The sequence below is a fragment of the Chenopodium album genome, chromosome 3, assembly GCF_948465745.1.
Source record: "Chenopodium album chromosome 3, dcCheAlbu1.1, whole genome shotgun sequence".
Taxonomy (NCBI): domain Eukaryota; kingdom Viridiplantae; phylum Streptophyta; class Magnoliopsida; order Caryophyllales; family Amaranthaceae; genus Chenopodium; species Chenopodium album.
Genome location: NC_137836.1, coordinates 65187831 through 65214308, shown reverse-complemented (window position 1 = coordinate 65214308; position 26478 = coordinate 65187831). Strand labels below are relative to the sequence as shown.

At 39.3% G+C, this 26478-nt stretch overlaps 1 long non-coding RNA gene across 1 annotated transcript; it reads left to right on the top strand.

The window, feature by feature from the left end:
- The first annotated feature begins 4994 nt into the window (after positions 1-4994).
- Positions 4995-26092, top strand: LOC145614801 (uncharacterized). The gene is made up of 2 exons (XR_014107165.1): positions 4995-5048; positions 25628-26092. It is a non-coding gene; the product is annotated as an uncharacterized LOC145614801 (long non-coding RNA).
- The last annotated feature ends 386 nt before the right edge of the window (positions 26093-26478 follow it).

The window sequence follows — 26478 nt, the reverse complement described above, 5'->3', positions numbered from 1 at the left end:
GCTAATATTCCTATGCTGCTGTTTGGTCGGCAAGCCTATTTTTGTGCCTCACATTTGCTTGAGAATCAACTAGGAATGTGGCGATGGAAACGTGTAATGATTTCTATGAAAGTACAGCAGTGTCTATGGTATTTTCCTGTGGGCAAAATGACACTTTTTCTTATGCTAAGTGTTGTTCTTCAGACAGTTGAGCACTTCCCTCACTGAAGAATAGATTCCTGAAAAATGGCCTTTCAGTTCAAGTTGTTCCAGATATTTTCGAGATATGAGGAAATCAGAAGCTGCTTTGGCTTCTTATTGTTTCTGCCTTTTTTCGTTTTAAATATTATAACTACTGTTAGTCTAACAGCTGTGATTGGAGGAATCTGATGAAAGTAGTGAGGTCTATCCAGAATGTTATACTTTTACCTTCTCAACTTTCTGGCTTTCTGCTATAGAAAAGCGAGAAAATCTGAAGCTGATAAGGTATGATTTACTTACAGTTATTTCTTTTATCAGTACGGAATGAAGATTTAGGTTGACATTTTATTGATAAGGGAAAGGAATCCTGATATGCATGCATAATTATTTCCTTTTGATGCAAGTGTGTTATATGTAACACTGTTGGAAATGTTCTCTTTCTTAATTATCATCCTAATCCTCGTGCTATTCGCAAATCAGTAATGTATTATCGTGTCTAACAGTAAATTAACGCATAACAAGCACTGTGGCATACCTTTCTCCAACTGTGTATTCAAGTCATAGCATTGCCTGGATAAGGAAGTTTTTTGGACTCAGCTCGCAATGGAGCCTAGATTATTGGTCATTTGTGAGTGATTTAGTCTAAAACTAACTTTGGAATTACGTCGTACTGGTGGACTGCATATAATTGGTGATTTGTCTTGAATGATACTAGCATTGCATAGAATTGCTGCTGTTTGGCATCCGATGCATGTTTAAGCTTTTAATAAATTGCATAATTGTAGTGATTAGGAACAATTTAAGCTTTTAATCAACCCAAAAAGAAAGCCAGGTTTTTGCGGTCCAAAAGAGGCACTGCTGAAGACTAATTAGTGACCATATTGCATTCTGCAAGTCTGAAGCAGCTCAATATCAACCGAAGGGTCAATACTTAAATCCACTTGATGATCATGAATGTGTCACTTTTCACTTGGTAATACAAATGAAACCTTATTAAAAAACGAACGATTTACAGCTACACATACCACTATTGTATATGGAGACCACATACAATTTTTAACATGGCAGTCTTTCATTGGCTATTTAATTGGGCCCCAAATTCCACTATTTTTAAAATTTCATTTAAATTCAAATGAAATTTCTGGTTTTTAATATTTGAGTTTCAATTTTTTTTTTTTTTTTTTTTTTTTTTTTTTTTTTTTTGGTCTTTTCCAATGCTTACATTTAATTTTTGAATTATATTAAAAAGGTTATTTTTCTTCCACCATGAACAACAAATTTCCAAAGAATGAAAGCAAGAGCCATGGATGTTCATTTCTTCATGATTTTCCCGAAAACCTTAATTTGATAGTAACCTTTAATCAATAAATAAATAAATAAATAAAAAATAAAAAAAAATGATGCTCTCAATGGTTTATTGCAATAAGAATAAAGAACTTTGATGAGTTTGACGGTTACTTAAAATATGCGTTAATCATGGTTTAGAAGTGAAAAAAGGGAAGAAGAAAAAATAGGATCTTTAATCAAATGGACTGTTATTAGTCTTTGTATGAACTATGAAAGGATAAACTTAGGGGTCGTTTGGTTGGGGTTAATCATCAAAGGGAATGGGAATCAACTGCCCCCATTCCCATTGTTGTTGTTTGTTAGCCCATTTTTCCAATTCCCTTTACCCTCTTCATTCCCCCAAATCCCTCTAACTTCATTCTCCACTCCCCTAGGTATTTATATTCCCATTCCCTACCCACCTTCACACCACCACATCACCACCATCACAACTACCAACACCACCGGAAAACCATCCCAGACTACCGCCGCCCCTACCCTGACCACCGCCGCCCCTCCCCCGCCCGCTGCCGATCCTCTCCCGAGCCTCGCCGCCCTCCCCTCCCCCGCAAAAACATCCCACATCCCCCGCAAAACCTAGAAACCCCTCCATATCCCCGTAAAATCGCCGAGGGTGGTGGGAGGGCCATGTGACGATATTCGGGGTCGAGGGAGATCGGGGCTAGGGATTTGCGGGGTTAGGGGTGGTTTTTTCGGGGGAGGGGAAGTCAGGGCAGGCGCAGCTAGCAGCGATGAGGGGCGGAGGAGGCGCGGCGAAGGGCGAGGAGTTGTGGAGGAGGTGCGGCGAGTGCACTACAACAAATCATCACTTGTGCCACGTATTATGCCACGGGAGTTCAAAATTCGTGGCATAATTTCATCTAGCCACGGGAAAAATAAACAATGAACAAAACCTAAATAAGATAAATAACTTATGTCACGGGTATTTATTTTCCCGTGGCAAATACTTCACTTGTGCCACGAGTAGCGCATTTCCTGAGGCAAACTATACATTTGTGCCACGATCAGCTCTTTTACCGTGGGAAACTTTACATTTCTACCACAAATACTTTTTTTTTTTGCGGCAAAGTTTACACTAGTGTATACAATAACTTTACGAAGCTAAGAATACATATTTACATGACAATTAAATTAAACATCATGAATTAACTATGATACTTCAATATTTTTTTATATATATATTTTTACTTCTTAAATTGAAGATATTTGAAATACCATGTATAAGTAATAATTGAGTAATTGATACAAAGTAGAATATTAAACATAATACAATACAAAATAGAGGTCGAATATATTTAGGGAAATTCTCAATGGTAGCCACGTACTATTGCTTATTTTCAATGGTAGCCAATTTTTTTTTCGATTCTCAATGGTAGCCTTTAACTTGTTAAAATTTTCAACCGTAACCACATCTACTTAAAAACGTTAAAAAATTGTTAAGTTAACTACAGTTAAGCAAAATAATTGTAAAATTTGACTACTGTTAAACATTTTCTCCTTGCTTCCCTTCATCTTCATGGCTGCCACCCATCCCCATTCTTCTTCATCTTCTTCCTCCTTCCATGGCTCCATCCCTAACTCTTTCCTCCGTTCTATCCCACCGGCACTGACCAACCCCCACCCACTAGCAGTTCTCCCCGACATCTAGCCCCCTCCTCCTTTCAAACCCACTTTTACCCTCCCCCAATTGCACTCACGATGATTCCATCAAACTTGTTGACATTAATGGTAGAAGGTCGCACACGACCAGATTCATGGTCTTGACGAATAATCAGCAAAAGTTAATCGTCTAAACGAACGAAGTCGTTGGATAGCAACCCAAATAAGGTCGTCTTAATCTTCGTCTTCATCTTTAGCGATTGATTCGAAGTTGGGAATTAGGGCTTGATTGAGTTGAAGTTTGATGAAATTGGGGGAATTGATTAAGGAATTCTACAATTTACAGAAGCGTATAAGTGATTAACGGGCATGCGTGAGACAATTTCGCGGTTACTTCGGTCATGAGTATCGCTATTGTTGCCTTAGCTTGAGCTTGAAAATGAATGGGGGTGGGGAAAGGGTGGGTATCGGGGTGGAGGAAGAGGATGAGTCAGGTGTCACATAGAGTCGCCGGTGGATGTTAGCGCTGCGTCGACGATGGAAGAGGTGAGGGAGAGGGTGGTGGGCTGGTGTGGACTGTGGAGTAGTGGAGCAATGGAGGGTTGTTTTATTTTTTATTTTATATATTTTAATTTTTACTTTTAAAAAAAAAAAAAAGTTAACCTTGGTTTGAAATAAGGTTAGATTTAACGGAAAAACATAAATAAGGTTACGGTTGAAAATTTTAAAAAGTTAAAGGCTACCATTGAGAATCGAAAAAAAAATTGGCTACCATTGAAAATAAGCAATAGTACGTGGCTACCATTGAGAATTTCCCATATATTTATATACTACGTACATGATCTATTTTTGTATAGATATCCTTTAAAACATGATCTATGTATCACTAGTTAGTAGTAGAAAAATTTTAAAAAAACACAAAAAGAATGCACGAATATTATAAAAACTTCGGTCCTTATTATAGTTAGGAAGTTCAAACCTCATGATAAGAGGGCGTTATTTTTTTTTTTTTTTTAATTTGTCTTATATTATATGTATGATCTATTTTTGATAAACACTTAAGGGACGCATTGTCAAGTGCATATCACTAGTCACTAGTAGAAATATTTTTAAAGATGACACCTCAAGAATGCACTAGTTTTATAAAAATCTCAATCCCTATAATTTAAAATTATATCTAACTTTTTTTTTTTTTTAGTTGACACATTTCTTTTTAGAAATTTATTTTTAGTTGACATGTTTTCTGTTTGGGTACGTTTTTATACCTTACATTTATTAGTGCACCCCACTTGCTTTATCATTCTTACTCCTCAATATATGTGACTAAATTGAACGTGTCAACTAAATAGAAACAAAGTATTAAAACTACATGACTAGAGGCACATTAATTTTTTGTTAATTTTTTTGACAAAGTCTTTCTTAGTATTCATATTGGGGCTTTAGTCTTAAAACTAAAAAATCAATCCACCGCAACAATAATTGAGAGGGGACTAGAATCTAACCACCTAGAACGATCTCCAAATCCAGAGCATCCCAATTCCCAAAGGATGGAACTGTAATGAAAATTAAAGTAACCCAAGTAAGGGTGTCCTCTCTCCTGCTTGTGATTTCATATCACAAAAGCAAGTTCCCTAATCCCCTCACTTGTCACTTTCATCCATCACGTACAACCGCCACCTCCATCTCGTCGTCCACTCCATCGATGCCCCTCCGTCGCCGCCAAATCCATACTACCTCCTTCATCTTCGCTGCCCAGTACTCCATCTTCACCCACGGTGCTTCGTTCAGTTCGCCGCCCACGCTTGTCTTCATTGAAGATCGGCGACCACCACCAATCAGAAGTATCTACCTCCACTGTAGACTCTTGCACCTAGTCAAGTTAACTCCTTTTCTGTCTCATTCATTTTCAACAATTGAGGAAGGTTAGGGTTTCGATAATTTTTTTTCCTCAATTTGTATATTTAATCCACTACAATTATTTCTCTCTCCTATTTTGTTATGACTAATTTTTCTGCAGTTTAATTAACTTGGTTTGTTATTTGTGTGTGATTCAACTTATTGCGGGGATTTTGGTTTGTTATTTGGCGAATTTCTGATTTTGGGGATTTTTAGTTCATGTTTTCTGGGTGATTTCTTGATTAGGTCTTACATTGCTCAGTTTATCTATTTAATGAAATTGATAATTCTGCAAAGTATTTAGCTTTTATGGAATTTGAGTTTGGTTCTTAGAATTTTATAATTACAACCTGATTATTTTTGTGTTATTATGTAATTTTTGTGTGGTAGTTTGAATTTGGTCATATTATATCATATTTTACTTTCTAATTGCCCTGTAAATTGTTATTATCTTTTTTTTGTCAAATTTGTGATTTTTATTCTTTCTTTATTTCAGTGTAAATGTAATTATGCAGCAGTAAATTATTGAACAAAAAGCTTATAGAACACCATTGATTTGGTTCTTACGACTCATCCTACTTATCAATCTGTAGATCTTTGCTTCAGAAACATGGAAGGTCTGCTTTTGAACTACTGTAGATACCCATTTGTGTCTCCCCAAAACCAAACCCGGTTATGAGTGCCTTTCACGTCGAATCATAATCGAATGAAACGAAAGTGTGGAAAGGTCTAGTGTTGCGGAAAGTTTTATTTCTTTTCTCTTCTCCCTGATTTTGAAAACTTTATTTTAAGAAAACAGCCGATCCAGTTTGGTTGGTCCATGATATGGGTCCAATAGTGGTGTAGTTGGATGGGGCTTGCAAAGACCTTTCCAACGATATATTATAAGCCCAATTCCGATGAATATTGAGGAAATTATGGCCAATTTACTAAACTGGGCCCGGTTTGAGCTTTATGTGCGGCCCAATGATCTAGGGGAGGGCCTAATATGATTTATCATTCCTAATGCAATTAGGAATGGTTTTAGTCTTCTAGAATCTTCTAGAAGGTTCTTTTCATTCCTAATTCAATTAGGACTTTTCAGAGTTTTAATCAAGATCAAATAGCATTTTCGAAGAAATTATATTATTTATCTTCCAGTACGGGAAATTTATCAGATTTTCGAAAACGCGTTGAAATCTAGTTTGGCGTCCAACCCCAGGCCTTGGCTCCTGGAACCAGGCTTGGCGCCAGGCGCTAGCCATTGGCGCCTGGCGCTAGCCACTGGTGCCTGGCGCCAGCTAGCCAGGGCTGGCGCCAATGCTGTTTTGCGATCGTCAGACTCTGTTTTGTTAATTTATCTTTTTTGGATGATTTTCTCTATAAATATCGTATCAAAAACTCCGTTTTCATTCACCAATTACCATTCATCAATTAATTAACCAACTCTCTTCATTCGCAATTCATTAATTCATCATCATCATCTCTCATTCATCAATTCTCAATAAATATTAATTCTTTAGAATTCTTTTCTTTTTTCAATTCTTTCTTGCTTTTTCATACAAAATTCCGCATTCACAAGATCTAGAAACACCTAGCCATATTCGAAGTTGCCTTCGCCCTAGACGTGAAAGGTTTTAATTTCTGAGGGTTTGGTCCCAAATCTCTATTTCAATTATTTAATCTAATTGCTTTGTTTATTATTTTCCTTGAAGTTACTAACGTGTGTATTTTGTTATTAGAAAGAGGTACGAGGCATCCAAGTAAGTACTTTAATGGTTTTATTGATTTTATGATGTAGAAATCACGCTTAGATTGTTATTTTGATTCCTAGTATAATGTTAGGATGTTTTCCGTAATTTGATGTTTAGGGTGACAACAATAAATTCCTAGTATCATGTCTAGGGTAATTTTAATATCAAGTATGATTAAAAGTACGATGCTTCCTATATTCTTCCTAATATTTATGATTGTTAGTATCATGTTAGGGCTAAAGATTTGATTTTTATTGTTTAGTGACATGCTAGGGTTTGTTATTAATCTTGTTAGTATCATGCCTAGGATCTATGCTTCAACATGATTATGATTATTATGATTATGATTGATATTATTATTATTAATGATGTTGATTATTTATTATGTTGCTTGATACATATTATTTTATATTGTTATTGCTTGATCACCTTTATTGTATGTTTAAAGGGAATTTGTACTTGTAACCACGCTTAATAAGATAATTAATAATCTTGTTAGGTTAATTGTGATTATAAATTCAAGTGATCGCCAATAATAGTTTATGTGTGCATTAATGTTCAACCAACATAGATTAAACAGGTTTAAGGTTAATCCTAATGATTGCATGCTAATCAGAAAGCGCACATGAATACGATCAGAATAAAGTAGAGGCCTATTATTAGGGCAGGTTCAATCTCTTTTAGGTTGGATTTGTACCATCATCCCCGAACCCTTATTTGGTTCATGACCTTATGGAGTTGACGATCTCTTGGATCGTTAAGGGGTGTAACCTTCACCTCGTGAACGGTTTACAAGTTCCTTAAAAACTTGTTAGCGACTCTTTTGCTCTATCTTATTCCCTTTTGGACGCCACCGTACTTTAATGTATGATCACAGTGGGTTCAAGCTAGTGGGATTTTAAAGGCTTGAAATTATTCCCTACAGTTTTTGGCGACTCCACTGGGGAGGATTTCTATTTTAATTCCTTAATTTGTTTCGGCAATGATTTAGAATGAGTGGATGAGACTCGAAAAGTTCTAAGTATTTCATGTGCGTAATTTTGATTAACATTATTGTCATATGCATAAAAAGGTTCTCATTGGAAAGACCATCCGTAATGAGTCAAAAACATAGGATTTTACACGTAGGAAATTTGAGAAATGTCTTTCACAACTAGGACTGAAACAACACCGCGCGAAACTGTAAGATTTTATCGAGCACAGAAAGCTGCTGAGGCATGTGAGAAGTAGCGTCAGGGGCCAGTATTGGCGCCAGGCGCTACAGTTAAAAGTTGGCGCCAGTCTCTGTTTTCTGGCGCCAATTTCCCCCAATACCAAGCCAGAAATATGCGTTCTAATTTCGACCGGTTTTTCGTATTGTTTGCTCGATCCTGCTTCCTGATTGAATTTTTTCTCACTTTTCTGAAACCCATATGTGTTCTACATATGGACATAACCCTCTGGGAATTCATGCTCCATCTACCCGATTGAACGCTCCTGGCAACAAAGGGTACATCCGAGATGTTGAATTCACCAAACCATGGAAGTGAGTTTTTTCTAAAACTCGCGGTGTCCCATCCACACGCGCCAACCCTTCACGGTTAGGCTTCCGCGCGGTGCATCCGGACAATTAACCATGGACCCTCTATTGACTAAACCATATCCCGAACTTTAGAGAACTAGAGCCATGGTTAGGTTGCGAACTCATTGCATCATATTGTGCCTACTTGACTAATTGTGCATTATTTGTTGTGCATATATATTCTATGTTTCTCTTAACCGTTTGTTGATTTGTGTTGAGACTAAAATTAATGACTTAAAGAACTTTGCCTAATTAATTAATTAATTAATTAATTTGAGTCAATAAAGTTTTTTTTAATCAGAATTGACCTAGTACGACTTTAGGCATGCCCTAGTTGACTAATAATACCGAAAACAGTCCCAGACCAAAGCTCCAATATTGGCGCCAAAGTCTGAGCTGTAGCGCCACATTATAGTGTGTAGTGCCAGACATTAACTAGATTGTCTGGCGCCAACCACCATAATGCGACGCCAGTTCTGTCGCTTGGCCGACAGTTCGGATTATTTGTCGAGTCATCACCTAATGTCTAATTAATCAGTTTTCTGTTTAATTCGGTTAATTTTGCTGACAATAATGCTTAATTGAATAAATGTTCGAGTTTAGACACTAAGTCCCATGGTCTTACACAAGAGTCCAAACATGTCACTTACACTCAATGCACACACCAATACACATGTCTTGACCATGATTAAGAGAGTCTTGTGTGCGCGCTTTTTTTTCGTCATTTTTTTTAAGGGGGTAAGTCGGATATTAATCCTCCAATAAATAATAATACTTAGTTCCCAAAATATATGTACATTATTGTTCCCTAAAAATATGCATACTTTTTTTTATAAAAAAAAAAAAAAAAACCATAAAGTCAAGTTGATTCGAGTCAAGTAATTAAAACGCAAAATGGCTTAATTTACAGCGCGTGGTCAAGAAAGGAAGGACGATTAATCAAAGATAACCTCTTCATACAAGTCCAACTTTTCGAAAAACCTATAGCCCGCAAGAGGAAAGCAACAGTTATAATGGCAACTCAAGAAGAAGTCAACGATCTCAAGAACCAACTGGCTACTGTAACTGAGACACTGAAGCTTCTCGCACTTAAGATCGATGATCCCGTGAAACAACAACAAATGGACCTCATGCAAGAGAGCCTAAGCAAGTTGTCCAGCGACTACAAGTTTCAAGAACTCACATCCCAAGGGGTCTCGGTGGATAAAGATCTTCTTCCACAGAAGTTCAGCGCCAACGACATCCCAAAATTTAGGGCAATTGACAACCCTTACTTCCATTTAAGAGCATTTGAAACAATAATGAGTATCAAGGGTATCGATAAGAAAGTCTTCCCTTCTCTGTTCTCACTATCTCTCGAGACCGTTTGCCAACAATGGTTGTTTTCTCTCGAAAAGGAAAAGACCTCTACCTGGGAATCCATAGCAAACGCTTTCGTTGATAGGTACAAATGCAACATTCAAGTCAAAACTGACCATAGAGAACTTGAAATCCTCAAACAAAAAGAGAATGAAGGCTTCACTTCTTTCTTTAACAAGTGGAGAGAAACCTCAGCTAAAATGATCGAGGTACCAAGTGAAAAAGAGTCCGTAAGAATGTTCATTAAAAACCTCCAAGAAAAATATTCCAAGCATCTCAAATATCAAAATAACCTTCATACTTTTAAGGCCGTTTATGATATTGAGATCAATATTGAAGATGACTTGGTTAAATCTAAAGCTGCCAACAATAGCTCCAACAGTGGCTGGAAAGGAAAGAAGAACGACAATCCTTCTTCTTCCAAAACCGCCCACTCAAATAATGTTGGCACCTTTAATCTAGGAGAGGTCCTCGCCATGAACAACCAAGGACAAAAGAAACCATTTAGGAGTAACTTCACTCCTATTGGCATGAGTTATGACACCGCGTTTGATCGATTAAATGCAAAAGGTCTTATAACTCCCATTGGGCCATTTGGAGATCCACCAGTTGAGAAGAGGTCGGCTAACTGGAGCCCCAACGCATATTGCAAATATCACCAAGGTAGGGGCCATTCTACTGAAAGTTGTTGGAAGCTTAAAGAAGCTATCCAAGACCTAATTGACAGTAACAAGCTGCCATTGCCCCCTGCCAGTAAGAAGCCAAGCATTGACAACGCACCTCTAGGTCATACTTTGGCTATCTCCGATGAAGAAAACGAAGTTGACCCCTCATCTCTCATTAAGCCTGTCAAAGCAACCAATGTCGAAGAAGGAGGAGAAGAGATCTTTTTCGATGTCAGAGATAACCTTCCAGAACCAGCAAACAAGGAAGACATACGATTTCTCACACTGTTTATGAGGGAGACATCGCAACTATTACGTGAAACTCTCAAAGTTATGAACGAACTTCACAAGAAATATGATGAACTTCCATACCCAAAGGAAGAACCTAAAAGAGAATTCACACCAGTAAAAACGACTTATGAGGCAAAGTATTTTCCCTTACAAGTCACCGAAAAACCCAAGAAGAGCAATAGAGTTTACACTCCAATTGGGATCCCATATGCGCAAATGTTCGAAATGCTCTCCGAGAGTGGCAAGGTCAAACCTCTCGAACCGAGACCATTTGAATCATTAAAAAGGACAGATAGATATTACTGTCAGTACCATCAGTCAGGGGGGCACACCCTAGAAAACTGTTTCAAATTCAAGGATTTGGTGCAGAAAATGATTGATGAAAAGGAATTAATCCAAGTCCAACAAGAAGAGGACATAACTGTTAATGGAGTATGGGACAGTGATGAAGAAGATGTCTACCTAAAGGACATAGTAGGACCTTCACCTTCTGTATCATACACCACAGACGACATTTGGGCTGAAGAAGATTCATCAATAGATGTCCTCACAAGATCCGGGAGAATGCAACCTCCCGTTTCAACACAACCTATGCCTACTGTACAACAAGTTCCCATACCTATCATCGAAGACAATGACATCGTTAAACAGTTTAAGAAGACAAAAGTTGAGATGAATGTATGGAAGCTCCTGGTAACATCTCGAGAACATAGGTTGGCTGTAATGAATGCCTTTGATAAAATCGGGATAGATTCTGACACCACTCCTGAGGGACAAGCTAACTTCCTCACAAGTGACCTCCCTAGTCCGATTAATCTAATCACCTTCTCTGATAAAGATTTACCCCCAGAAGGTGACAAACACTACAAGGCGCTAAACCTCACGGTAGTCTGCAAAAGGATGAATGTTCCCATGAATCTTGTAGACAATGGATCAGCTATCAATGTTTGTCCACTTAGGACTGCGAGGATGCTCGGCATAAGGGATGAGGATTTAACTCCGTCCACACAAGGAATAAGAGCTTACGATAATACTCGCCGTCAAGCTCTTGGCAAAATAACCCTAAATGTGACGGCAGGAGCAATAGAACATGCTACTACTTTTCAAGTGGTAGACATCAAAGCCTCATTCAATCTGTTATTAGGACGCCCTTGGCTCCATGATCGAAAGGCCATCCCTTCATCTCTCAACCAACAAGTGAAAGCCATAGTTGGAGGAATTCCAATCACTATTGACGCTTCGCCGATGAGGATCAAATCCATAGAAAATCCAATTATCAATGTGGAGCACGACAAAGATGACGAAGACCTATGGGGCTTTAACGACGAAGTCTCCTTAATCCAAGAGGATGAAAGGACATCTCTTTCCCACGACCCTCATTCCAACATGATTATCAACACCATGCTGAAGAAACAAGGACACTTCCCTGGAATGACCTTAGGAAAGAAGAAGGGGATAGCAAAATCGATGGAGTCACCTGGCCTCCCTAAACTAGATACTTTCAGACTTGGTTTTGAACCGACTCGGAAAGATCTCAAGCGAGCCCAGGACAAGTTGAAAGCACGTAAGGACGCTCGCATTCAAAAGAAAGCGATTCCAATGGATCAGTACCCTCTTACGCTTAATGGTCAGTTTATAAAAGAAGGAGAGGACTATCCATGCCATGAATTTCCCGAACCATTTGTTGTAAATGGCATACGACAACCAGGATTCGAGATTTTCTTGGATTGCTACTTCACTGACGAAATCCCAACTCCCGTCCGTAAGGAGAAAGCACCCCTATGCTTTGACTTTAACGTCATGGGATTACTGTTTAAGCGAGAAAAGAATGAGTCAGCTTATGAGGAAGATAATTCCTCACTCATTCAAACGGTCCTACAAAGCGAAAACTTCGACCCATCGAAGCTAATTACTCCAGCCGAAGGATCATTGCAAGGGTGGCGCAAGACTATCAAGGTGACTACTCCGAGTGGAAGGAAGATATCAATCACGACAGGGCAAGGGCCGATGTTCGAAGAGTCGTCGGAGTTAGAGTCTGAGTCTGAGTCTTTCCCTTTAGAATCTTCTAAGTCTTTAGCAATAATGCCTCCCCTTCCTATTTCTTCTCCTAGGATAGTTAGTGATCCAGTCCCTGAGGACATATCACTCTTTGATGTAATGATCTCAGAGTATAATAATACTTCTCATTCTCCTTATTTCTCGTGTTCTTCCCTAACCCTAGATGACGAGCATTGCTTAGCGAACGATGAAAAAGATAAAGAAATTATTAAAGCAATGAAAACACTTGAAAAGAAAACACCAGTAATTGAAGAGACTGAAACAGTTGACATCTCAAATGATTCGACTCATAAAAGAGAAGTTAAAATCGGACTAACATTGAATAAGCAAGAAAGAACCGATTTAATTAACTTACTTAAAGAATTTATTGATGTATTTGCTTGGTCATATGAAGATATGCCAGGCATTAACAGAGAAATAGCTCAACACACTATACCATTAATCCCAGGAATGAAACCTGTAAAACAAAAGTTGCGTCGAATGAAACCCGACGTAGCACTTAAAATAAAAGAAGAAGTTCAAAAACAAATAACTGCAGGTTTCATCAAGGTATCCAAATACCGCGAATGGGTCGCCAACGTCGTCCCAGTTCCAAAGAAAGACGGAAGGGTAAGGATGTGTGTCGACTATCGAGATCTAAATAAGGCAAGTCCAAAGGACGACTTCCCTTTGCCACACATCGATATTCTGGTAGACAACACGGCAAATCACGCGCTTCTCTCATTCATGGACGGATACGCAGGGTACAATCAGATTCTCATGGCAGAAGAAGACATGGAGAAAACGACCTTTATCACACCATGGGGCACTTACTGTTACACGGTAATGCCATTTGGGTTGAAAAACGCAGGTGCTACTTACCAACGTGCAGCAACTGCCTTACTCCATGACATGATGCACAAAGAAGTTGAAGTATATGTCGACGACATGATTGTGAAATCAAAGGACCGTCCAGGCCATCAAGTAGCCTTAAGGAAATTTTTCGAAAGGCTAAGAAAATATAACATGAGGTTGAATCCATCAAAATGTGTTTTTGGAGTCACCTCGGGCAAACTCTTGGGATATGTCATAAGCTCTAGAGGAATAGAGATAGATCCAACCAAGATTAAAGCAATCATGTCGATGCCACCGCCCAAGACTGAGAAACAGATTCGAGAATTTATTGTCCGGTTGCAATACATAAGTAGGTTCATATCAAAACTGACAACGATATGTGAACCAATCTTTAAAAAGCTCAAGAAGAATGTACCAGTAATATGGGATGATGAGTGTCAAAAAGCCTTTGACAGTATCAAGGCCTATCTCGCAAATCCTCCCGTATTAGCGCCAGCACTTCCCGGAATACCTCTTAGGTTATACTTGACAGTTACCAAATAGACAATGGGAGCCATGCTAGCACAAGAGGTAGAAAACAAAGAGAATGCAATCTATTACCTAAGTAAGAAGATGCTCGAATACGAAACACGCTATACACCACTCGAGAAATTGTGCCTCGCTTTGGTGTGGGCCACAACTAAGTTGAGACATTACATGTTGGTGCATACCGTTTTCGTAGTATCCCGATTAGATCCACTCAAATATTTGTTCGAGAAATCAACACTCAATGGACGTATTTCAAGATGGATAGTCAACTTAGCCCAGTTTGATGTGCGGTTTATGCCACAAAAGGCTTATTAAAGGATCTGTGGTGTCAGACTTTCTGGCAGACTTTCCAATAGAAGACTCGACACCAATACAAGACAATGAATTTCCAGATGAAGATTTGATGGTCACCGAAGATGATACTTGGACCTTGTATTTCGACGGAGCCTCAAACCAAAAGGGATGTGGCGTCGGAGTGCTACTAGTATCACCTAAAGAGGAACACGTCCCAATCTCAATAAAGCTTGATTTCGACGTTACCAACAACGCTGCTGAATATGAAGCATGCGTTGTAGGCCTTGAAACAGCCCTGGCATTGGGAGTAAAGAAGTTAAGGATATTCGGAGACTCTTCTTTGATTATCAATCAGATATTTAAAAGGTGGAAAGTAGGGAGCGAAAGCCTAGCCCCTTACCAAACTTATCTGGAAACTCTTACCGATCAGTTAGAGAAGGTAGAATACACATATCTACCTAGAGAAGAAAACCAATTTGCTGATGCCTTGGCAAGATTAGCATCAATGGTTAGGATTCCCACGGAAATCGAGCAAATGCCTCTAACTATCGAAAAAAGGCACAAACCAGCATATATACAGGCTATAGAAGATGACGACTCAGTCCAAGACGAAGAAGAAGAACAAGAAGAAGAACCATGGTACACAGACATTCTCAACTATGTCACCAATGGAGAATACCCTCCTCATGCTGACGAAAGAGCAAAACGAGCATTGAGACTTTTGGCTTCTCAATATGTACTCATAGACAACGAGCTACATAAAAGGGTACCTAAAGGTCGAGCTCTCCTATGCGTAGGAAAGGTGGATGCACAAAGAATAATGAGAATAGTTCACGAAGGAATCTGTGGAACTCATGTAAATGGCAAAATGTTAGTCCAGAAAATAATGCGAGAAGGGTATTATTGGACTACCATGAATAGGGACTGCCATCAATACGTGAAAAGATGCCCTAAGTGTCAAATTTATGCCAATTTACAACATGTTCCTCCATCTTTGCTCTACACCTACACATCACCATGGCCATTCTCTACATGGGGAATTGACATAATTGGCAAAATCACTCCCCCAGGGACAGGAGGCCACGAATTTATTCTAGTAGCAATTGATTACTTTACAAAGTGGGTCGAAGCGCAATCATACGCTAAACTCACTGCAAAACATGTAGCACTCTTTATCGAGAGAAATATCATTTGTCGATATGGAGTCCCACATGAAATGATAAGTGACAATGGAACTCACTTTCAAGCCGAATGTGAAGAATTGCTACATAAATATGGTATCCAACATCATCATTTGTCCCCTTATAGACCTCAAGCAAACGGAGCAGTTGAGGCAGCCAATAAGAATTTAAAGACTATCATCGAGAAAATGACAGAAAATTATAAGGATTGGCCTGACAAGCTCCATTTCGCACTGTGGGGTTATCGCATGTCAATCCGTACGTCAATAGGAAATACACCATTTTCTTTGGTATACGGAATGGATGCCGTACAACCTGTCAAACTAGAAATACCATCTCTACGCATTGCGCTGGAGAGTAAACTTGATGAAGTTGAATGGACTAGGGCAAGATATGAAGAATTGATCCTACTCGACGAAAAACGACTAGAAGCTCTACATCACACTCAATGCTATGGCTAGACATTTTAATAAGAAGGTCAAGACAAGAAATATCAAAGTAGGAGATTTGGTATTAAAAGCACTAAGGAAAAATGTTTTAGATCCAAGGGGGAAGTTTAGACCTAATTGGTCTGGCCCCTACATTGTCAAGACAATCCTGTCAGGTGGTGCAGCAAAACTAACTGATATGGATGGCAATGAATTCTCAAATATGACCAATCTTGACCAACTTAAAAAATACTACCCATAATTACTTGAGTAAGACACTCAAGAGAGCTATGTTCAGCCTGATTCCTTAGGAAAGGATACGTAGGCAACCCTTTACGGGTGCGGCCACTTTATTATTCGACATCTTCGCGTTCCAGAATCAACTAAAAGTCAACAAAAAGTCGGCAAATTATTGGCGTCGCAGAACAGAGTCTGGCGCCAGCCACAAGCTAGTAGCGCCAGCTGATGGTATTGGCGCCTGGCGCCAGACCTCAATAATTGGCGCCAAACTACAATTACTGGCGCCAATTCAGCAACAAAATCTGGCCGAATTTCGGTGTTTTTCGGAAAATTTTCGACTTCCGTACTCGAAGAATCTCTGGAAAATTAATTTTTTTTCGATTTTCATTGCTTTAATAAAATAAATTTAAAGTAACAATTTAATTGAAAGCTGAAATTTCATTAATAAAATAAAATTACATTGTTAATGGAATTTAAATAAGGCTGAAATAAATTAACTTTAAATAAAAATTAACAATCTAATAAATCTAAAGCTAAGCAATGGTTTTAATCTTTCTTTTCCTTTTTAGCTCTTTTCCAATTCTTTTCTGTTTCCTCCTCTTCATCCATTACTTTAGCTAGTAGGCATCCTTTAGAGGACCTACATTCAATTTTGGAATAGATTGTTTCCCCTTCAGCTAGCACCCCATGCTTCTTTTCCACCCAAGCCTTTTTGTCCGTGGTGTTAGCTTTCCTTTTCCCTTTGTCTCTAATAGTATTCTTCTTCCTAGGCATTGTAGGTGTTTTGAATTCAATTCTTGCACCTAAGCGTTATTTGGCCGGTGTCACCCTGTCACCTAGACGATTCTTCACATCGGTTCTACCCTGATCAATTGAAGATTTCTTCAGCAACCACTTCTTTACTTCATTGGGTAAAGAAGAGGGAAAATTTTGGGCAATCACTTCCCATAAAGGTCTAGCGCTCCAGTAAGTGTCGAATCTATCTACTTCTTGAGATACGGGGTACTCATAGGGAGGACGAAGATCCCCGGAAGGAATATTTTGAAGCAAGTCGTATTGTCTTTTTACCCTGCGGGGATAATAATATGTCACACGAGACAAGCTTAGGAGACGGCAGAAAGGTTGCTTGTTAACACCAACCATCCTTTCTATTTTCCACCATGGGATGACCCACTTGATAGCAAAATCACGTGATTCAAAGACTTTTCTCCACCCATGGCGCCCAATTTTAGGAATGCACTTCTTCCTTCTCACGAAGCAAGTGGGAGTATATTTTTCAATGTCGTCCGGAGGGCTAATTAATCCTAGCCTCTCCATTAGCCACATCTGTAAAAATTGCAATGCAAATAAATTATTATTACAATACAAAAATATATTTTTTGATTTCTGTAATTAAAAATATTATTTTTCTACCTGTAATAAAATTGGAGAGCCGTGAAGAGGCGCTTTTGGGTCCCTTTTCAATTCATCTAGACTAATCATAGTCTCTCCAACTATCAATGGCATTGGATTTCTCCCTGATTCAATTTGTTCTAGTACAGTGGTTATAATTGATTGACCCTCGTTATTTTTACCACTACTAAGACAATATTGATTGAGCATGCAAAATAAGAACGCCCTTCTTCTGTATATATGAAAAGATTCAGAAAGAGGTTTATCAAAATAATGGCGTGCGAATTCTTTCAAGTTAACTACATTGCCATCTACTATTTTTGATAAATCTCTATCCTTTAAATTAAAGAAGCGCTCAAAATCCTTATAGTAATATGCATCTACTCTAGGGATTACTACCAGGTCTATTGCAGGGAAGCCTAAGATAGCACCAAATTCCTCTGGCAAAGGGCTAATTTCATCATACCCTATTCTAAAACAATGCGTATCGATGTTCCAAAATTCTAAAGCGGTATGTATGAAGTCTATGTCTAAATCTACCCCTTTGATGCCATAAATTCCCCCCAAGTGAAATAAATTTAATTCTTTTCTTTCTCTAGCATTAAGAGATCGACACCATTCATGAGTGTATTGGGTGAAGGTCTTAGTGGCTAAAGACATGATTATTTTTTTTTTTTTTTTTCTAAAGAGGAGAATAATTTTTTCGCTGGAATTATGAGAAGAATCGGCTGAGCAGGGGGCTATTTATGTACAAATTGCGAAGAATTTCAATCTGAATGAAATACGGAGTCAGCGTCAATTGGCGTCAAAGCCCCGACATTGGCGCCACCCATCAGTGCTTGGTGCCACACGCTAAGTGTAGCGCCTGGCGCCATACGCCACAGTCTGGCGCCAGCTGGCGCCAAGTCAGCAGGGAAGCCGCGCGTGCTCAGTTTGCGTTTTGATATTAAACTTGAGTCGGTTAATGACTTTATGGCCCCGTTTAATTTTTTCTAAATATTTTTTTTCTATCTTTTTTCTTAATTAATTAAATATAGCAATTATTTTTAATTAATTTTATTTCTTTTTTGGATTTTATATTAATTTTTAAAAAAACAGCATTTTTCCATTTTTTTTTTATTTTTCTTTTTGGGGGAGAGAGTCGGATAATATCCTCCATCAATAATAAAAATGACGGAATTTTTTGCGCAAAATTGTTATCACACGTCTCTTGCACACACTAACATACACTAATATAATAATAAATATTCAAATAAATTTATGATAACATAAAAATACAAAGTGTCTAAATAATGAGTCAAAGGCAAAAGTTCTATAAAAAAGTCAAAATAAAATACATATACAGAAACAGACTACGGCGCCGGAGGACGTAGGCCCATCATGCCATAAAACTGCGACATACGAGGAGTCACCTCTCCAACAGCTCCAGCCTCAGCACCAGCTCCAGTCTCCGTAGGAGGAGGAAGACTCAAGACAGGACTGCTCCAGCCAAGATCAACCTGAGGCTGAGACCGCGGAGGCTGCTGCGATGACGAGCCAACCTCGTACATCCCACCACCTCTGAAAGCTGAGGTAGCCTCTCCTACCGGTGTAGCAGGAGCACCCTCAGAAGAAGATCCCGAGCCCTCAGCAACGTCGGCTCGAGCAGCCTCGGAACGACCACCTCTACCTCCTGACGAAGTACGACGACGTCTCAAGCTAGACCTCGCCGGATCTCTCCGCCCCTCAGGTCGTGTACGGGTGTGAGAAGCGATAGGCTGACCTTGCAAAAAGGAGTTAAATCAGAAACAAGGTAAAACTGAAGCCATAATGCAGAAATAATAAGTGAAGAAAGGTTACCTTTCGGACAACGTCGTCCCGACGACAGGTAGCCGCGTTCCTCATCCGGACGAGCTGGCTCCGGAAGGCATCTATGCATCGTGCCATAGCCGAAACCACCTCGCGTGAGAACTGTCAGAAAAATAAGTCAGTGAAAATACATGATAAATGAATACAAAATTCTGAATTAAAACTAGGCTTACACTGGTCTGGTGGCGAGGAATCGACTGCTCCACGAAGCGCTCGCCCTCGGGAGCCGGAGAAATCATCTCCTCGATCGGCCCGTATATCCCCTGGTAGTGAATGGACATACGGGGCGGCACAAACTCAGCGGGACCATCCTGATAAAACATAAAGAAATCAGTAAGGTATTACTTGGGGGCTACTTAGCGAAAAATAAAAAGCTAAGAATCTTACCCTCACATCCTCAGCCGATACAGGGGCTGGAGCTAATAAAGGTAACAGCTCCTCAGCGTAACACCGCCCAAGGATTACATGGGACCGCCAGAGGGAACCAGATCCCTCAGCCATGCTCGACAACTGTCTCTCGTCGAAAATATGACGTGGCGGAGGAGCAGGAACGACGAAAACCTCAGAAGAGTGCTGTCTAGCAACTCTCTCTCCTAAATACGCAACCGCTCCGTAGGTCCCCAGAAAATAGCGACGCTCAGCAGAGTACTGTGCGGCTAATCCAGGGACTGTCCAACCGCCCCACGGTCGGTATACTACCTCAGGTCCCTATAAAAACACCAATCAGACAAGAATATGTCTAAAACACCACAGAAGAGCAACATAAACACTAAAAGTCGTACCGAGATGATCCGGCTCCGGACACGTGCAGTAGACATGTCCACATGGTGGCCGCCCCAAGAGGCGCTCACCGGATATCCCCTCGGCGATGGTCTCGCCGGCGCAACGGAAGGAAAGTATTCGTAGAACCAGATCTACAAAAAAGTTAAAAGCGTGAGTAAATGCTAACTAACATATAGGGCTAAACTTTATAGGGAATAATGTTTACCTCTACGACCTTCCAGAAAGCAGACAAAGCAACATTCGTCCTAAAGGACCGGTGACGACACGAGTCCCTCAGCGCACGGACGAAATCAGCGTAGGCCAAGCTGGCCCAGTCATAAGTCCCGATCCGCTGGAGATCACGGATAGCAGGGAGGTAGTAAAGCAATGCCCTACTACCCCTGTCAGGGGAGAATGTCCCTGACAACAACATCAGCACAAAGATGCGCACCCGCTGCTCTCGGGTGGTCGCATCATCATCAAGAGTCGCTGCCAGCGTCGAGCGGCGAATCCCTCTAGCACTGAACTGAGTCGTCTCGACCTCAGCTCGGGCACGAATAGCTATCGGTCCCAACAACTCCTCGACCTCTGGAGAAAAGACGTCGATCCCACCGTCAAACGGCAGCGGCACAGAAGTGAACTCCAGTCCTGTGATGAGACTGAAGTCTGTAGGGGTGACCATCATCTCGCCCCAGGGAAAATGGAAGGTGTTGGTGGTGTCCCAGAACAACTCCACCAAAGCGCGTACTACGTGGTGACCCCCGCTGGAGGCGACCATAGCCTCGGAGGTCTCGAACAGAGTAACTAGTCCGCATGACTCCCATAGGAGTCTCGTCTCGAGGTCCCTGGCGATGTGCATCCTATACAAATCGCCTAGGCCATCACAGCCAGAGCCGTGATGCCGTGTCCTCCCAGGCTCGGTTCCCCGTCTCACCCTCTCAGAAATGTGGTGGACAGGGGCAAAGAACAAAGTCTGCTCGTCCCACTCCGGGAGCCGACCAAGCGAAGTGGACGGTGTGGCGTCGTCCTCCACGGGGTCATGCTCCCGTCTAGTGTTTCGGGACCGTGAACCTGAGCCTCGTTGTCTAGCCATGCTACATTGTGCAGAATCATCATAAATTAAGGTTCTATAGTATCTAAGGTTTGCCTAGCCGCATGATACTATGTTTGAAAAATACAGAGTACGTAGTACTAAAACAGAGCGCAAATTCAAATTGAGCATGAAAGCATTTTTTCAAGCAATCAAACAATTTCTTGCAACACTATAGTGATTATTGTGACAAATTGAACAAGAATTGCTAGCAAAAACGTCAAGAACAAACCACATTGTTCTTCACGACCTTAAGAGGTCCAACAATGGCAGATTGCTCATTTCTTCACCAAATTGAGTCAAACAAGTCTCAAATTACTCCCAAGGCAATATATAAACATAAACAAGCAATTTCATGGCATGAAACTTGATAAACAAAGCAAATTGAGCATCATAGAATTTAAGTTTTCATAAAATTTGTGAATAAACATGCCAAGAATTCATAAAAACCGGTGTGAGTTTGAGGAAAACTTACATAGATTGGGAATGTAGATGAAAATAGCTTTGATTTGCAACAAATTTGAGCGAATTCGGTTGAAAAACGAATGGGCAATGATCCATTGAAGCTTTCGATTTCTTCGAGCAGCGTTCGCGATAAACAGAACCAAGAAATGAACTAAAAACGGGAATTTAAAGAGATTCCCGTGCTGCGCCAGTCCCTAGGCATTGGCGTCACTTTCTGGGCTTGGCGCCTGGCGCCAACATCAGCGCTTGGCGCTAATGCCATATGGTTTGCACTGATGGATTTTAAGCGACGCCAAAGCAGCCAGCCACCTGTTGGGGTTATGCTGACTTTCTGCAATATATTTTTGGGTTCCTTGGTACGCCAGTTAGCCCCTCCAAGCAATTTGACATGATTTAAGTAATCGGCTTGATTACGTAAAGTGGTCGACCTGATAAAGGATCGTCTCACTTAGCTTAAAGCGCCTAAGCATTGGCTCATTGGCAAAAAGCACCGACATATAGGTTCAAGAGCAAAAGGCACCGACATACAGGTTCAAAGCAAGAGAGCGCCGACGTATAGGCATAGCAAAGGCAAAATTCAGGCGAACTTTTAAAGATCGACAGGCGTGGATCTTCGGTAATTTCCTTTGGAAAATTATCGCATCAAATGAGGATGAGTTCAAAAGAAGATGTCTTCGACGTCATTCCCTAGCTTGCGGAAAGTTGTCACAAACAACTAAAGGTAATTTCGGGCGAAGTTGTCTTCGATCATATTCCCTTAGGCATGGAAGATGATTATAATGCGGATGAGAATTATTTCGAGAGAAATAATTTTCGATAGTGTTCCCTTGGACGTGGAATATTATCAATGCAGATGAGAATTATTTCAAGAGAAATAATTTTCGATAGTGTTCCCTTGGACGTGGAATATTATCAATGCGGATGGGGATTGTTTCGAGAGAAATAATCTTCGATGATGTTCCCTTGGACGTGGAATGTTATCATAGCGGGGAGGATAGTTTCAGGCGAAGCGATCTTCTAATTTGGAAGCAGTTACAGGCGTAGCGGTTTTCAAGCGGGATGGCATTCTCTAGCTTGCAGGAGGTCATCAAAACAACAGTACAGCAGCAAATCGGTTACTTTCAGAGACGTGTGCTCGACGGTGCAAGATACGCGTTTCTTAACTCTTTTATCTGTTTAACTAATGCTAGTTTTACAGGTATCGGCGTTACAAGATTGATTTAGGATAGCAGAACGTTCTGAATCATTCTCCGTCCCTATCGTTACTTTGACTTTCGTTTTCGAAACTTGCGTTTCTCCAAACTCAGTCAAAGTGGGGGCTTCTGTAGACACCCATTTGTGTCTCCCCAAAACCAAACCCGGTGATGAGTGCCTTTCACGTCGAATCATAATCGAATGAAACGAAAGTGTGGAAAGGTCTAGTGTTGCGGAAAGTTTTATTTCTTTTCTCTTCTCCCTGATTTTGAAAACTTTATTTTAAGAAAACAGCCGATCCAGTTTGGTTGGTCCATGATATGGGTCCAATAGTGGTGTAGTTGGATGGGGCTTGCAAAGACCTTTCCAACGATATATTATAAGCCCAATTCCGATGAATATTGAGGAAATTATGGCCAATTTACTAAACTGGGCCCGGTTTGAGCTTTATGTGCGGCCCAATGATCTAGGGGAGGGCCTAATATGATTTATCATTCCTAATGCAATTAGGAATGGTTTTAGTCTTCTAAAATCTTCTAGAAGGTTCTTTTCATTCCTAATTCAATTAGGACTTTTCAGAGTTTTAATCAAGATCAAATAGCATTTTCGAAGAAATTATATTATTTATCTTCCAGTACGGGAAATTTATCAGATTTTCGAAAACGCGTTGAAATCTAGTTAGGCGTCCAACCCCAGGCCTTGGCTCCTGGAACCAGGCTTGGCGCCAGGCGCTAGCCATTGGCGCCTGGCGCTAGCCACTGGTGCCTGGCGCCAGCTAGCCAGGGCTGGCGCCAATGCTGTTTTGCGATCGTCAGACTCTGTTTTGTTAATTTATCTTTTTTGGATGATTTTCTCTATAAATATCGTATCAAAAACTCCGTTTTCATTCACCAATTACCATTCATCAATTAATTAACCAACTCTCTTCATTCGCAAGTCTTCATTCGCAATTCATTAATTCATCATCATCATCTCTCATTCATCAATTCTCAATAAATATTAATTCTTTAGAATTCTTTTCTTTTTTCAATTCTTTCTTGCTTTTTCATACAAAATTCCGCATTCACAAGATCTAGAAACACCTAGCCATATTCGAAGTTGCCTTCGCCCTAGACGTGAAAGGTTTTAATTTCTGAGGGTTTGGTCCCAAATCTATATTTCAATTATTTAATTTAATTGCTTTGTTTATTATTTTCCTTGAAGTTACTAACGTGTGCATTTTGTTATTAGAAAGAGGTACGAGGCATCCAAGTAAGTACTTTAATGGTTTTATTGATTTTATGATGTAGAAATCATGCTTAGATTGTTATTTTGATTCCTAGTATCATGTTAGGATGTTTTCCTTAATTTGATGTTTAGGGTGACAAAAATAAATTCCGAGTATCATGTCTAGGGTAATTTTAATATCAAGTATGATTAAAAGTACGATGCTTCCTATATTCTTCCTAATATTTATGATTGTTAGTATCATGTTAGGGCTAAAGATTTGATTTTTATTGTTTAGTGACATGCTAGGGTTTGTTATTAATCTTGTTAGTATCATGCCTAGGATCTTGCTATGCTTCAACATGATTATGATTATTATGATTATGATTGATATTATTATTATTAATGATGTTGATTATTTATTATGTTGCTTGATACATATTATTTTATATTGTTATTGCTTGATCACCTTTATTGTATGTTTAAAGGGAATTTGTACTTGTAACCACGCTTAATAAGATAATTAATAATCTTGTTAGGTTAATTCTGATTATAAATTCAAGTGATCGCCAATAATAGTTTATGTGTGCATTAATGTTCAACCAACATAGATTAAACAGGTTTAAGGTTAATCCTAATGATTGCATGTTAATCAGAAAGCGCACATGAATACGATCAGAATAAAGTAGAGGCCTATTATTAGGGCAGGTTCAATCTCTTTTAGGTTGGATTTGTACCATCATCCCCGAACCCTTATTTGGTTCATGACCTTATGGAGTTGACGATCTCTTGGATTGTTAAGGGGTGTAACCTTCACCTCGTGAACGGTTTATAAGTTCCTTAAAAACTTGTTGGCGACTCTTTTGCTCTATCTTCTTCCCTTTTGGACGCCACCGTACTTTAATGTATGATCACAGTGGGGTTCAAGCTAGTGGGATTTTAAAGGCTTGAAATTATTCCCTACAACTACTCTGCTTTTAAAACTTGTAAGGCCACAATCATGATTTTGATATGCTTATTAAGTTAGTTGTTTACTTGATTAGGACTTAGGTTTTTCTTGATTATGCATCCTAATCCTAATTCCTAAAGTTGAGTGGATTGCGTATGGATTATTCTGATATTTATTCTTTATGGACTAATGGGGTTAGGCCGGATTCTTGAAAAATGAGATTAAAATTTGATCTCCTTAGAATGATACAATGATACATAGTGAATTTGGGATCTTCTAAACACTATGTGTTTCTTTCAGCCGTTCATTGTGTCCCTGTTATCTTCCGACTTCAGCTAGTAGCTGATCTATCATGCAATCTAATGAAATCATGAAAAATGTTCAGCTGATTGTACCCTTAAAATGTTGTTGAGGCCTATGTCTCAGCTGCTTTTCATCTTAGCTTACGACTTACAACTGTTTGAGCTTGATAATAATCATTGGTCTGTACTTGAAATCATTCTAATCGGCACTATTGTCCAGTACAGGATAGGAACTGGTGGTTGTAAATTTATAAGCAGTGCTGGAGAAACCGAGCTTGAGCTTCGAAGGTTTGTGTGTATCAGTGAAGGTTGCAATGCAAATTACACTGTTAATATTGATTCAACATTAAATCATATAGAGCGATTACTTGCCCTATTGTTTCTAGTCATCCTACTTATAAACCTTGATTTTTTGGGAATAAAAATGTTATTTCTTTTCAATATGTAGCATTAGTTTTGTTTCTTATAATTGTGTAATCAATGCTAATCCTGAAACCAGTGTACTTGCAGAAATCACACTTTGGAGGAGCTTAATATTTGGAGCCAATTTTTTTTGTATGGAAGTGTAGTTTATACTTTCTTTCTTAGTGTTCTATATTCTCCTCCTTGAGTAATGTCTGTTACATTGGCTCATACTCCTTGAGTATATGCAAATATACTTCTTCTGATTGCAATGAACTAAATTTTGGACTTATAATGACTAGATCTCAGAAAGAAGAAAGCACCTATTAGAAGAAATTGAAGAAGTTTGTGCTTTGTAGTGTGCTGGGCAGAGAAACAAAGGTGTTTTAAATACTTCACTGTTGTCGTAGTTGGACGTTGTTATTGCTCTGTGCTAGACACTACTACTTGCTTATTGTTGTTTCTCCAATCATATTGTACTCTTTGTAATTTTTTTTTTTTTTTGAAAGACAATTATAGTGTACTCTAATTGATTTATTACTTCATTATTTTGGGATGAAAAGTGTAAATTTACAATTTATTAATACAAATATCTAAGTTTTATGCATACATATGTATTGTGTCTATTGATCAATTTGGTTGAAAAATGCAAAATAATATATATATTTATATAT